The sequence below is a fragment of the Sus scrofa genome, chromosome 13, assembly GCF_054392235.1.
Source record: "Sus scrofa isolate SSC_HxYL_T2T_F1_AM1 chromosome 13, Sscrofa_HxYL_maternal_Yorkshire_Landrace_v2.0, whole genome shotgun sequence".
Taxonomy (NCBI): domain Eukaryota; kingdom Metazoa; phylum Chordata; class Mammalia; order Artiodactyla; family Suidae; genus Sus; species Sus scrofa.
Genome location: NC_139395.1, coordinates 148,423,944 through 148,435,581, shown reverse-complemented (window position 1 = coordinate 148,435,581; position 11,638 = coordinate 148,423,944).

Sequence of the window (11,638 nt, the reverse complement as noted above, 5' to 3'; positions counted from 1 at the left end):
TATGTATGTATGGCTGTGCCCACAGCATACAAAAATTTCTGGGGCCAGGGATCAAACCCACACTACCGCAGCAACCTGAGCTTGTTAGGTTTTTTTTTTTTTTTTTTGTCTTTTTGCCATTTTTGGGCCGCTCCCGCGGCATATGGAAGTTCCCAGGCTAGGGGACAAATTGGAGCTGTAGCTGCCAGCCTACGCCAGGGCCACAGCAACGCGAGATCCGAACCACATCTGCAACCTACACCACAGCTCACAGCAACGCCGGATCCTTAACCCACTGAGCAAGGGCAGGGATCAAACCGGCCACCTCATGGTTCCTAGTCGGATTTGTTAACCACTGTGCCACGATGGGAACTCCTGTTAGGTATTTTTTAAAAAGCATTTCTAGTTCCTTGCAGGTGCTTTCAAGCTAGTATTTTATTTCTCTAAAAACAGTAAGTTATTTTTCAGTCATTATCTGAATAGTTATTTTTCAGTCAATATCTGAAGACTTTGCACACCTCATTTTGTCTGTTATTTATCCTACTTCTCATACATGATGCCTTTGATTTTTTTTGCAAATTATTTTGCAAAATAATTTATGGGAATTCTTTGAAGTTTAAGATGAAGTCACATTTTTTGTTCCTGCCAACAATTTAGAGGCACTACTATAAAAAATTAAGTGGAAACCTCAATTAAATAGAGTCTGGAGACCAGAAGGGGGAGCTCTCATTCCCTGTGTCGATAGTAGAGCCAAACTGGAAGGCAGCTATGCTCACTACTGTACCACCAACGCTGCACAGCCCAGTAGAGCCCAACTGGAAGAAGATTTCTTTGCCAGTGAGAATGCAGCCAGAGGAAAACCACAGACTCTTTGTTTGCTATAATCCTCCAGACTTACTTTTCCTCCCTATGAAGTTTCTTCCTCCTTTGCTGTGTAGGAAATTGCGCATGCCTCACCACGGTTGTAGGCCCCCAGGTGCAATTCTCCGCTGATCTGGAATAAACCCGTCTTTGCTAGAGAAATATCGGGCAGTGTATTTGCTTTAGGTCAACACCATCATACTGAGGCCAATTTAAACTCATCTCATAATATGAGGCTTTCCAAACCACATAGGTGTTATGAATTTGGGCTGCAAATCAACAAGCCCATACCCTGAGGTTGTTTTTGGTTTTGTTTACAACCTTGAGAGACCTAGGTTTTAAAATTCTAAAGATAAAAATTGACTCCTGGAGTTCCCGTTGTGGCTCAGCAGTAACAAACCTGAATAGTATCCATGAAGACCCAGGTTCCATCCCTGGCCTTACCCAGGGAATGAGGATCTGATGTTGCCATGGCTGTGGTGCAGGCCGGCACCTGCAGCTCCGATTCAACGCTAGCCTGGGAACTTCCATATGCTGCAGGTGCAGCCCTAAAAAGAAAAAAGAAAAAAAATCAGCAAAAAAAACCAAAACAAACAAACAAACAAAAAAACGGGGAAAAAAAACCCAGAAAACCCAGAATCGACTCCTTTGTTTTTCCTGTTTTCTGTTTTGTCTTTGGCTAACTATTGTCAGGAATGGCTAACAATAACAGAAAGCTTGAATACCAGTGTCTTAAAGAGAATTGTTTCTCTTATATAACAAGAGGTCAGGGGAGGGGTGAGGTCAGGGCTGATAACTCTTGGCCTTTGCCCATGTTTGCAGGATAGCATTTGCATCTCTAGCCATCATATCTGTGTTGGAGGCAGGAAGAAAGGGGAAAGACAAAGCAAAAACTTTCCTAGAAACCCCCCGTGGATTTCTTCATTTTTCTTACTGGCTGTAATTGTGTTTTAGGGCATGATTACAAAAAAAATTGCTTGTCATCCAAAATTCCCTGAACTTCCTGATAATGGGACATGGATCTTTGTCCCACACTAGATTCCACAGCACAGAAACTCCCTCTTACAAACCAACTTAAGGGCTGTATTGATTAAAAAAAAAATAGCTACAAATTATTTGACATGTCTCCCTCCAAAAAGTGGTAATTAATTCCTCTCATTTTATGGAGTTCCCATCGTGGCTCAGTGGTTAAAGAATCCAACTAGGAACCATGAGGTTGTGGGTTCAATCCCTGGCCTTTCTCAGTAGGTTAAAGATCCAGCATTGCCGTGAGCTGTGGTGTACGTTGCAGATGCGGCTTGGATCCGTGTTGCTGTGGCCCTGGCATAGGCTGGTGGCTATAGCTGTGATTAGATGCCTAGCCTGGGAACCTCCATATGACTCAGGTGTGGCCCTAGAAAAGACAAAAAAAAAAAAAATTCCTCTCATTTTTAGCATGGGCCAGATTTGATGACTTAATGCCAATGAAAAGAACATGATGGGAATTCTCTTGTGGTACAGTGGGTTAAGGATTCAGCATTGTCACTATAGCAACTCTGGTTGATGCTATGACACAGGTTGAATTTCTGGGCCTCGCGCCATAGGTGCAGCCAGAAAAAAAAAAAAAAAAAAAAAAGGGATCATGGAAGAAATGACAGCATGAGACTTTCAAGCTAAGTTCATAAAGGGTATTGCAGGAGTTCCCGTCGTGGCACAGTGGTTAACAAATCTGACTAGGAACCATGAGGTTTCGGGTTTGATCCCTGGCCTTGCTCAGTGGGTTAAGGATCCGGTGTTGCCATGAGCTGTGGTGTAGGTTGCAGACGTGGCTCGGACCCCGTGTTGCTGTGGCTCTGGCGTAGGCTGGCAGCTACAGCTCCAATTCGACCTCTAGCCTGGGAACCTCCATATGCCGCGGGAGCGGCTCAAAAAATAGCAAAAAGACAGGAAAAAAAAAAAAGGTATTGCAGCTTACACTTAACTCTTCTTAGATTTCTTGCTCAGGGGAAAACCAGCTGCCATGCTATGAGGACACTCAAGCAGCTCTGTGGAGAGACCCACGTGGCAAGGAACTGAAGCCTCTTGCCAATAGCCAGCACCGATTTGCCAGCCCCAGTCAAATCTTCACATGATTGCAACCCCAAGTGACATCTTGACTATAGCTCGATGAGAGCCATAGCCAGAAACACCCAGCCCAGGCACTCCTGACCTACAAAAACTGTGTGAGATAATAAATGCTTATTGTCATTTTAAGTCATGAAATTTTGGAGTAAGTTATTATATGGCAATAGATAATTAATATATTCTCAGAGTTCCCTTCATGGCTCAGCGGTTAATGAACCTGAATAGGATTCATGAAGATTTGGGTTTGATTCCTGACCTCGCTCAGTGGGTTAAAGATCTGGCATTGTCATGAGCTGTGCTGTAGGTCGAATACCTGCAGCTACGACCTACGCCCTACTGTGACAACGCTGGATTCTTTAAACCCACTGCACCCTGCCAGGGATCAAACCTGAGTCTCCACAGCATCTAGAGCCACTGCAGTCAGATTCTTAACCCACTGTAACCACAGCAGGAATCCCTGCTTGCCTGTTATTCTGGATATGTTTCTGAGACATGCAGGGATCTGGGACAAAAGGTGTCCCTCTCTAGGGACGCATGTGGCACCTGAACTTGTAATGCCTCTCCTTCTCGCATCTACCAGCCCAGAGAATCTTTATTTGGGCTGAGATCAGGGAATCCTGTCTGACTCATGTAGGGAGGAAAAAGCTTCTTCCTCTAACCTTATTCAGTTTTGGGGGCCCTGCAAATTAAACTGACAAAAGACAGGTTAACAGAAGAAAAAACATGCAGTGCACATACACGCAGGAAAACTCAGTGATAAGTAACTCAGAAGAGTATTTAGAATTTGGGGCCTATATGACATCTCAAGAGGTAAACGAGTGGTGGAATTCCCATCGTGGCTCAGCGGAAATAAATCTGACTAGTATCCATGAGGATGCAGGTTCGATCCCTGGCCTCACTCAGTGGGTTAAGGATCTGGCGTTGCCGTGAGCTGTGGTGTAGGTCGCAGACTCGGCTTAGATCTGGTATGGCTGTGGCTATGGCTGTGGTGTATGCAGGCGGCTACAGCTCCAATTTAACCTCTAGCCTGGGAACCTCCATATGCCATGGGTGTGACCCTAAAAAGACAAAAAAAAAAAAAAAAAGACAAAATAGGTTAAAGAGTGGAGAGAAAGGCACTTACAGGAAGATAAATGACTTTTTGCAAATATTTTTTCAAATTGGGGTTTTCAGGAGAATAAACCGGAGATAAGAAAGTCATAATAATCTTTGTCTATATGGGAATGAGTGGTCTTTCTGGCTCCCTCGGGGACATACAATTTTCCTGGAAAAGGAATGTGGGGTAGGTTTTATTTCTGTTGTCCCTTCCTGGAGCAGATCTACTCTGAAGAGTAGTTTATGGCAGCCTTATTTCTAAGATGTTGCTTGGAGTCACATAAGGAGGCTTTGAGAAGGCTGTGTTTCTGCATCTCTTGAATCTCAAATGTCTTCAGCTTAAAATAAGCTTTATACCAAGTAGCATATTTGGGGATGGCATATTCTGATTCTCTTCATGCCACCTCAGATATTCTTACGAATATACTGTTCTTTTGTTTACTTCTCTCTGTGTGGTAGATTTTGAGACTCAAAAGCTTAGAACCAATTTCTTTTTCCTCTGCTTTTTTCCTAGGTGAATCTTTTCTGAAGGAATAAATATAAAATTGTCCAGGTGACCAAATGTGGGAGGACCAAATAATGCAAGGACAAGATAAAGCACTTGTTTTGGTTACTATTCCAAAAACTTATCCTGACACACATATGCCATATCATTTCACGCCTCAACAACTCTGCGAGGGAGACTTTTTTGGTTCTGTTTTACAGTTGAGGAAAAAGTCAGAGAGGTCAGGACTATACAGCTAGAAGCAATTTGGTGGGTGGCGGGGAGGAGAAAAAGATAGCTTTATTGCTTTGCCAGGCAAAGGGGGCTATAGTAGGCTAATTAATGCCTTAAAGACTGTGCCCCCTAAGAAGGAAAATTTGAATCCACATCTTGCTGATTCTAGAATACTCCTTTTTTTTTTTTTTTTTTTTTTGCTTTTTTGTGTTTTAGGGTTGCACCCACAGTGTATGGAGGTTCCCAGGCTAGGGGTCTAGTCAGAGCTACAGCTGCCAGCCTACACCACAGCCATAGCAACACAGGATCCAAGCCACGTCTTTGACCTACACCACAGCTCATGGCAACCCCGGATCCTTAACCCACTGAGGGAGGCCAGGGATGGAACCCACATCCTCTTCGATCCTAGTTGGGTCCGTTAACCGCTGAGCCACAAAGGGAACTCCAGATTCTAGGATATTATTGACATCTTACCATACACTCAGAGGCATTTGGATGTGTAACCTGAATACTCGAGTCCTTACCAGCCTGTAGGTGCAAATGAGGTCACTGCAGCACTGACCAAAGTGTTGCTGGCAGGTCGTCTCTCACTTGTTCACACAGGATCTCAGCTCCCTTCAAAGTATCTCCCAAGAAGAGTGTCATAGATGTTCAAGAACAAGTTTATTAAGTACTGCTGCTCTCTTGCCTCTTCTCCTTGGCTAGGAGGACTGACACAAAGGTTTTGCTCATGCTGCCTTGTCATGCCATGAATAACAAGGTTCTATTTCTATGACCAAGGAATCTCAGGTCTCCTGGCAGTGTCCATGAACCAGGTATCACCTAATTTCTTAGCTTGTCAATAGGGTAAAATCAAACCCCAGGCCTGACACTGGCAGAGGCCCAAGGCCAGGTACCATGTGGCAATAACCACATGAAGCTATTCAGAGTCCAGGCAGAACCCATTGCTGTAGCAGTGGCTGGAGTAAGAGGGAGGTAAAGCCAAGGGACTCCGAAGAGGAAGTGAAGTGTCCCTCCTACATTTATCTCTCTTCAGATCTTTTTTTTGTTTGTTTTGTTTTGTATTTTCTAGGGCCCTGCCCACAGCATATGGAGGTTCCCAGGCTAGGGGTCTAATCAGAGCTGTAGCTGCCGGCCTTCGGCAGAGCCACAGCAACGCGGGATCCAAGCCATGTCTGCAACCTACACCACAGCTCATGGCAACGACAGATCCTTAACCCACTGAGCAAGGCCAGGGTTGGAACCCGAAACCTTGTGGTTCCTGGTCGGATTTGTTAACCACTGAGCCACCACGGGAATCCCTCTCTTCAGATCTTAATACAACCACCCACCCTGCTCTCAACTGAGAATGAGAAAACTGGAGCCATCAGGCAAGAACTCCCCTGGCCTGTAGCCACTAAACCCACCCATCTACATGCAACTCCATTCATTCTGTTCCCTCTTTCCCTCTCCTGGCAGAAAAGCCATCTCTCCTATGCAAGACCTATCCCTTCTTGCCTGGTGTATATGTGAAAATGTGCCTTCTCAACGGGACCCTCTCTACTGACATTTAAACACACCCGCATGTTCTCTGCTTCCCATGATAGCTACACCCGAATCTCTCCCCCTCTCCTTTCAAAAACCAAACCTCTCTATATTCTGGTCAATATAACCATCTCCATTTTATCCCCTCCCCTCCCACTCACTTCAGAACCCACTCCAATATGATTTTTTTTCTTTCCTTTCTTTCTTTTTTTTTTTTTTTTTTTCTTTTTAGGGCCACGCCCTTGGCATATGGAAGTTCCCAGGCTAGGGGTCAAATTGGAATTACAGCTGCGGGCCTACACCACAGCCACAGCAACGCAGGATCAAAGCCGCATGTGCGACCTACACCATAGCTCATGGCAATGCCGGATTCTTAACCCACTGAGCGGAGCCAGGGATCAAACCCACATCCTCTGGATACTAGTCAGATTCATTTCTGCTGCACCACAATGGGAACTCCCCCAATATGATTTCTGCTCACAATGCACCCAATCCACTTTTACTGGGGTCACTAAAGACCTACAGCTAACTAGTATACACAGTTACCCATCTTTACCTCAACTGACTTTTCAATAGACTATGGCACTTGCTCACTCCGCCTTCTCACAGCGGTCTCACTCATGGCTTCCATGGTTCTATATCTACTGATTTTCTTTTCTCTCTCTCTCTCTCTTTTTTTTTTTTTTTTTTTTTTTTTTTGTCTTTTTGTCCTGTTAGGGCCGCACCCGAGGCGTATGGAGGTTCCCAGGCTAGGGGTCTAATCAGAGGTGTAGCCAATGGCCTACACCACAGCCACAGCAATGTAGGATCTGAGCTGCGTCTGTGACCTACACCACAGATCAGGGCAAAGCCGGATCCTTAACCCATTGAGCGAGGCCAGGGATCGAACACGAAACCTCATAGTTCCTAGTCAGATTTGTTTCAGCTGCACTGAAATGGGAACTCCATATACCTGCTGATTTTCATCCTCCCTTTCTGGCCCTTCCCTCCTCTTCTGCAGCTTATTCTCTACCAGCCATTCACTGTGGCCTGAGACTTGCCCAGGCCCATCTCTCTTTCTTTCGGTAAGATGGAAATCTTAGCACACACCGCGCTCTGATCACCAACAATAAGGAAGATTTACAAATTTGAGGTGATTAAATATATATTTAATCTTTTTTTACTTCATATTTTTTTTATTAAAGTATAATTGAGGAGTTCTCGCTGTGGCACAATGGGATTGGCAGCATCTTGGAAGTGCTGGGACACGGGTTTGATCCTATGCCTGGCACAGAAGATTAGGATCCAGTGTTGACACACCTGAGGTGAAGGTCGAAACTGTGGCTCAGATCTGATCCCTGGCCTGGGAACTCCATCTGCCATGGGGCAGCCAAGAAAGAGAAGAAAAAGAAAAAGAGAAAGTATAGTTGATTTACAATGTTGTGCCAATTTTTGCTATATAGCAAAGTGATCCAGTCATATGTATGTGTGTGTGTGTATTATATATGCTATATATATATAGTCTTTCTCTCATATTATATTCCATCACAGTCCATCCCAAGAGATTGGATATAGTTCCCTGTGCTATACAGTAGGGCTTCATTGCTTATGTAATAGTTTGCATCTACTAAACCCAGACTCCTGCTCCATCACTCTCCCTCCCCTCTTGACAACCACAAGTCTGTTCTCTATGTCTGTGACTCTGTTTCTCTTTTGTAGGTTGGTTCATTTGTGCCATATTTTAGATTCCATATGTAAGTAATAGTCATATGGTATTTGTCTTTCTCTTTCTGACTTATTTCACTTAGGGTGAGAATATCTAGTTTCATCCATGTTCCTGCAAATGGCATTGTTTTGTTCTTTTTTATGATTGAGTCATGTTTTCATCTTTTCATTTATTTTACATAATTTATATTTAACAAAGCAGCACATTTTGCTTGAAAGAACATGGGCCTTAAACTCTGATCGAGATACAAATCCTGGCCTTTACTACTTACTGTTAGAATCCCCTTTGGAGGAGTTCCCATTGTGGCACAGCAGAAACGAATCTGACTAGTAATCATGAGGATGCAGGTTTGATCCCTGGCCTTGCTCAGGGGTTTAAGGATCCGACATTGCTGTGAGCTGTGGTGTAGATCGCAGACATGGGGCTCAGATATGGTGTTGCTGTGGCTGTGGGATAGGCCAGCAGCTACAGCTCTGATTCACTTCCTAGCCTGGGAACCTCCATATGCCTCAGGTGTGCCCCCTCCCCCCAAAAAAAGAATCCCCTTTGGAAATGACACCCATCCTGACTTCTTTATAAAATACAGCATGCCATCCCTTTGTCTGATCTATAAAACTGGACACAAGCCCTTCCTTTTTTCTTCTAAGTTGGATCCTGGCTTACTTTCTTTTTGAACAGAACACTGAGCCTGAGTTCTCGCTAGAGTCAAATTGTCCTTTTGAATCCTGACTTGGCCTTATTCTTGCTATCTGATCTTGGGCAAATAACCTCTTGAAGTTTCAGTTTCCAGGCAGAGTCATCATGTCTACCTCATAGAATGGTTGAAAGATGAAATGAAATATTAAGCATAGTGCCTAGCCCATAGTTTTCAGTAAATGTTAACTCTTGGGAAGATGATCATCTCATACATTTATATAGTCATATTTTAATTTTTACCTTTTGGAACTCTTTATTTTTTTCCATAGTTTCTTTTTTTTAAAATACTCAATGAATTTTATTACATTTATAGTTATACAACGATCACCACAACCCAATTTTATAGCATTTCCATCCCAAATTCTCATTGTATAACCCCTACCCCCCAACCTGTCTCATTTGGAAACCATAAGTTTTTCAAAGTCTATGAATCAGTATCTGTTCTGCAAAGAAATTCATTGTGTCCTTTTTTTAGACTCCACATGTAAGCGATGGCATTTGATGTTGGTGTCTCGCCATCTGACTGACTTCACCTAGCATGATAATTTCTAGGTCCATCCATGTTGCTGCAAATGCCATTAGTTCTTTCCTTTTAATGGCTGAGTAATATTCCATTGTGTATATGTACCACATCTTCTTGATCCACTCCTCTGTCGATGGACATTTAGGTTGTTTCTATGTCTTGGCTATTGTATATAGTACTCTTGATGTGGCCTCCTCTTTGTCTTCTGGAGTAGGATACCTTTTTGAAAGTTTCCAGTCCATTTGATTGAAGGTTGTTCAGCACTTGGTTGTAATTTTGTTGCCTTTATGAGAGAGTTGAGCTCCAGTCCTTGTATTCCACCATCTTAATCCCGTCCTTGTTGGAACCCTGTAGTTGTCCCCAAATAAGACATAATTTAAATGTGATGAGTGAAACTGAATAGATTAAGGCTCTTGGCACATATTTTACTATGGTTAATATCAGAATAAGTTAGAATCCTAAGTGTGATTCATAACAGCATCTTAATGCAAAACCCAGACATTTGATGCTTGCAATTGGGACTTGAAAAATATGTGGTGGCAAGTTGATTTCTCCTCTTTAGAGTGAGGGTGGAAAAACTGAATAGTTTCTGAAATTAATTAACATCCTTATATTTATACCAAAATTATGCAACATTAATAGTGCAGTCCTTGATGAATGTCCAAGTTATAAAAGGATACACACAAATGATTATGCAGTCTCTTCTGTGATACTGCCCCGTACCCTCCCCACACACACTCTGGAGGCCCATAACCACTGTAAGCCTTTCTAGACATTTATGAGAATGTGGAGATGCACAAATACAAACACAAGTGGTGTTTCGAAAAGCGGAAATTCTAGAGAAAGTGACTTGAGTAGGAGAGCAGATACTAGTAGCATCCCAGGCAAGGTCATTTTTCAATAGCATTTCCAGAAATGTTCTGCATTTTAACTTTTCTTCAAATGCCTGGAAATCTGTCACTGAAATTAATAGATAATATTTTGAATACAAAAGGTTGTCACATAATAGTACATGGGAATAGGTGTCTTTTCCTCCTGACTACTAGTTGAAAATAGCTAAAATGAAGGATAGTAGAGAGAGGGTAGAGGAAATAGACCACAGTCTCCAAACTTAAAGATTGTCATTTCCTAAGATCTGCAGACAGGAAGGAGAAATAGAACAGCACACATACAGTCAAGGCTCATTCTCTTAGTACCTGAAGATTATAAAATTTAAATAGTTTACCTTTATGCAGAACAAATATATAGAACTAGCATAATGACTTGAGCAAGCCATGAAGGTTAGTTGTGGTTTTTTTCCCCCCTGTTATGTATTTTTCTCTGTGGTTCAGGAATCTCTCTCTCTCTCTCTCTCTTTTTTTTTTTTTTTTCATTTTTAAAAGTTTTATTGAAATATAGTTGATTTACAAGGTTGTGATAATTTCTGTTGTACAACAAAATGATTCAGTTATACATGTACACATATCCATACTTTTTCAGATTCTTTTCCCATCTAGATTATCACAGAGTTTTGGGCAGTTTCCTGTGCTATACAGCAGGTCCCCATTGGCCAGTATGGTTCAGGAACCTCTTGAGTCACAGAGGAGCATGTAGGCGGGGGTCTTTTGTGCCATGGAAAAGACATGGAGGATCATCAAGTGAGCCATGGAGACCAGTGGGCATGGGCCCATGTCATGGTCTAATTTTTTAAAAATCAACTTTGTTGAGGTATAATTTACGTGCAACACAAGTGCATCCATTTTAAGTGAACTGTTCAATGAGTTTTCAAGATATGGAACATTGTCACGACTTTTCATATCTATTATGCTTCCTAGTGTAGCTAACAGTACCAGTCAGGGGCCTGGCAAGACATAGGTGGCTCAGTTAAACTGGATAATTTGAGAAGATAGAGGATTTACAAAAACGTGGGCATGGTGCAGGGAAAACACAAGATGGTTCCTTGTAGCAATGCCAGAGAGCCGTTCTCACTCCATCAGAGGGGCAGAGAGGATGAAGCAGCTACCAGAACTGGGAAAATAGAGACTGTGTGATGGGGAGACTGTGCGGTGGACAAGACCTCATAGGAGCTAGGACTTTCAGTTGAGGGGCATAGCCAGCCAGACTGCAGGGATTCTGCAGAGCAGCAGGGGACATAAACACTCCAATCATACTCTCCTCTCTCTCTGGTTTCCTGCTCGGGCTCTACTTGGCATAATTCAGCTAGACCTCAGAGGGTAAGGGAGCCTCCAGATTTAGTCCTTACAGGTTTCATTCCCAGGACAAGGGTGAAAAGGAGGGGCAATCAAAAGATATGTGTTAGAGTGGAGTTCCATTTGTGGCTCAATTCATGGCGACACTGGATCCTTAACCCACTGAGCAAAGCTAGAAATCGAACCCTCATCCTCATGGATACTATTGCCAAGCCACAATGGGGAACTTCCTATTAGTTAACTCT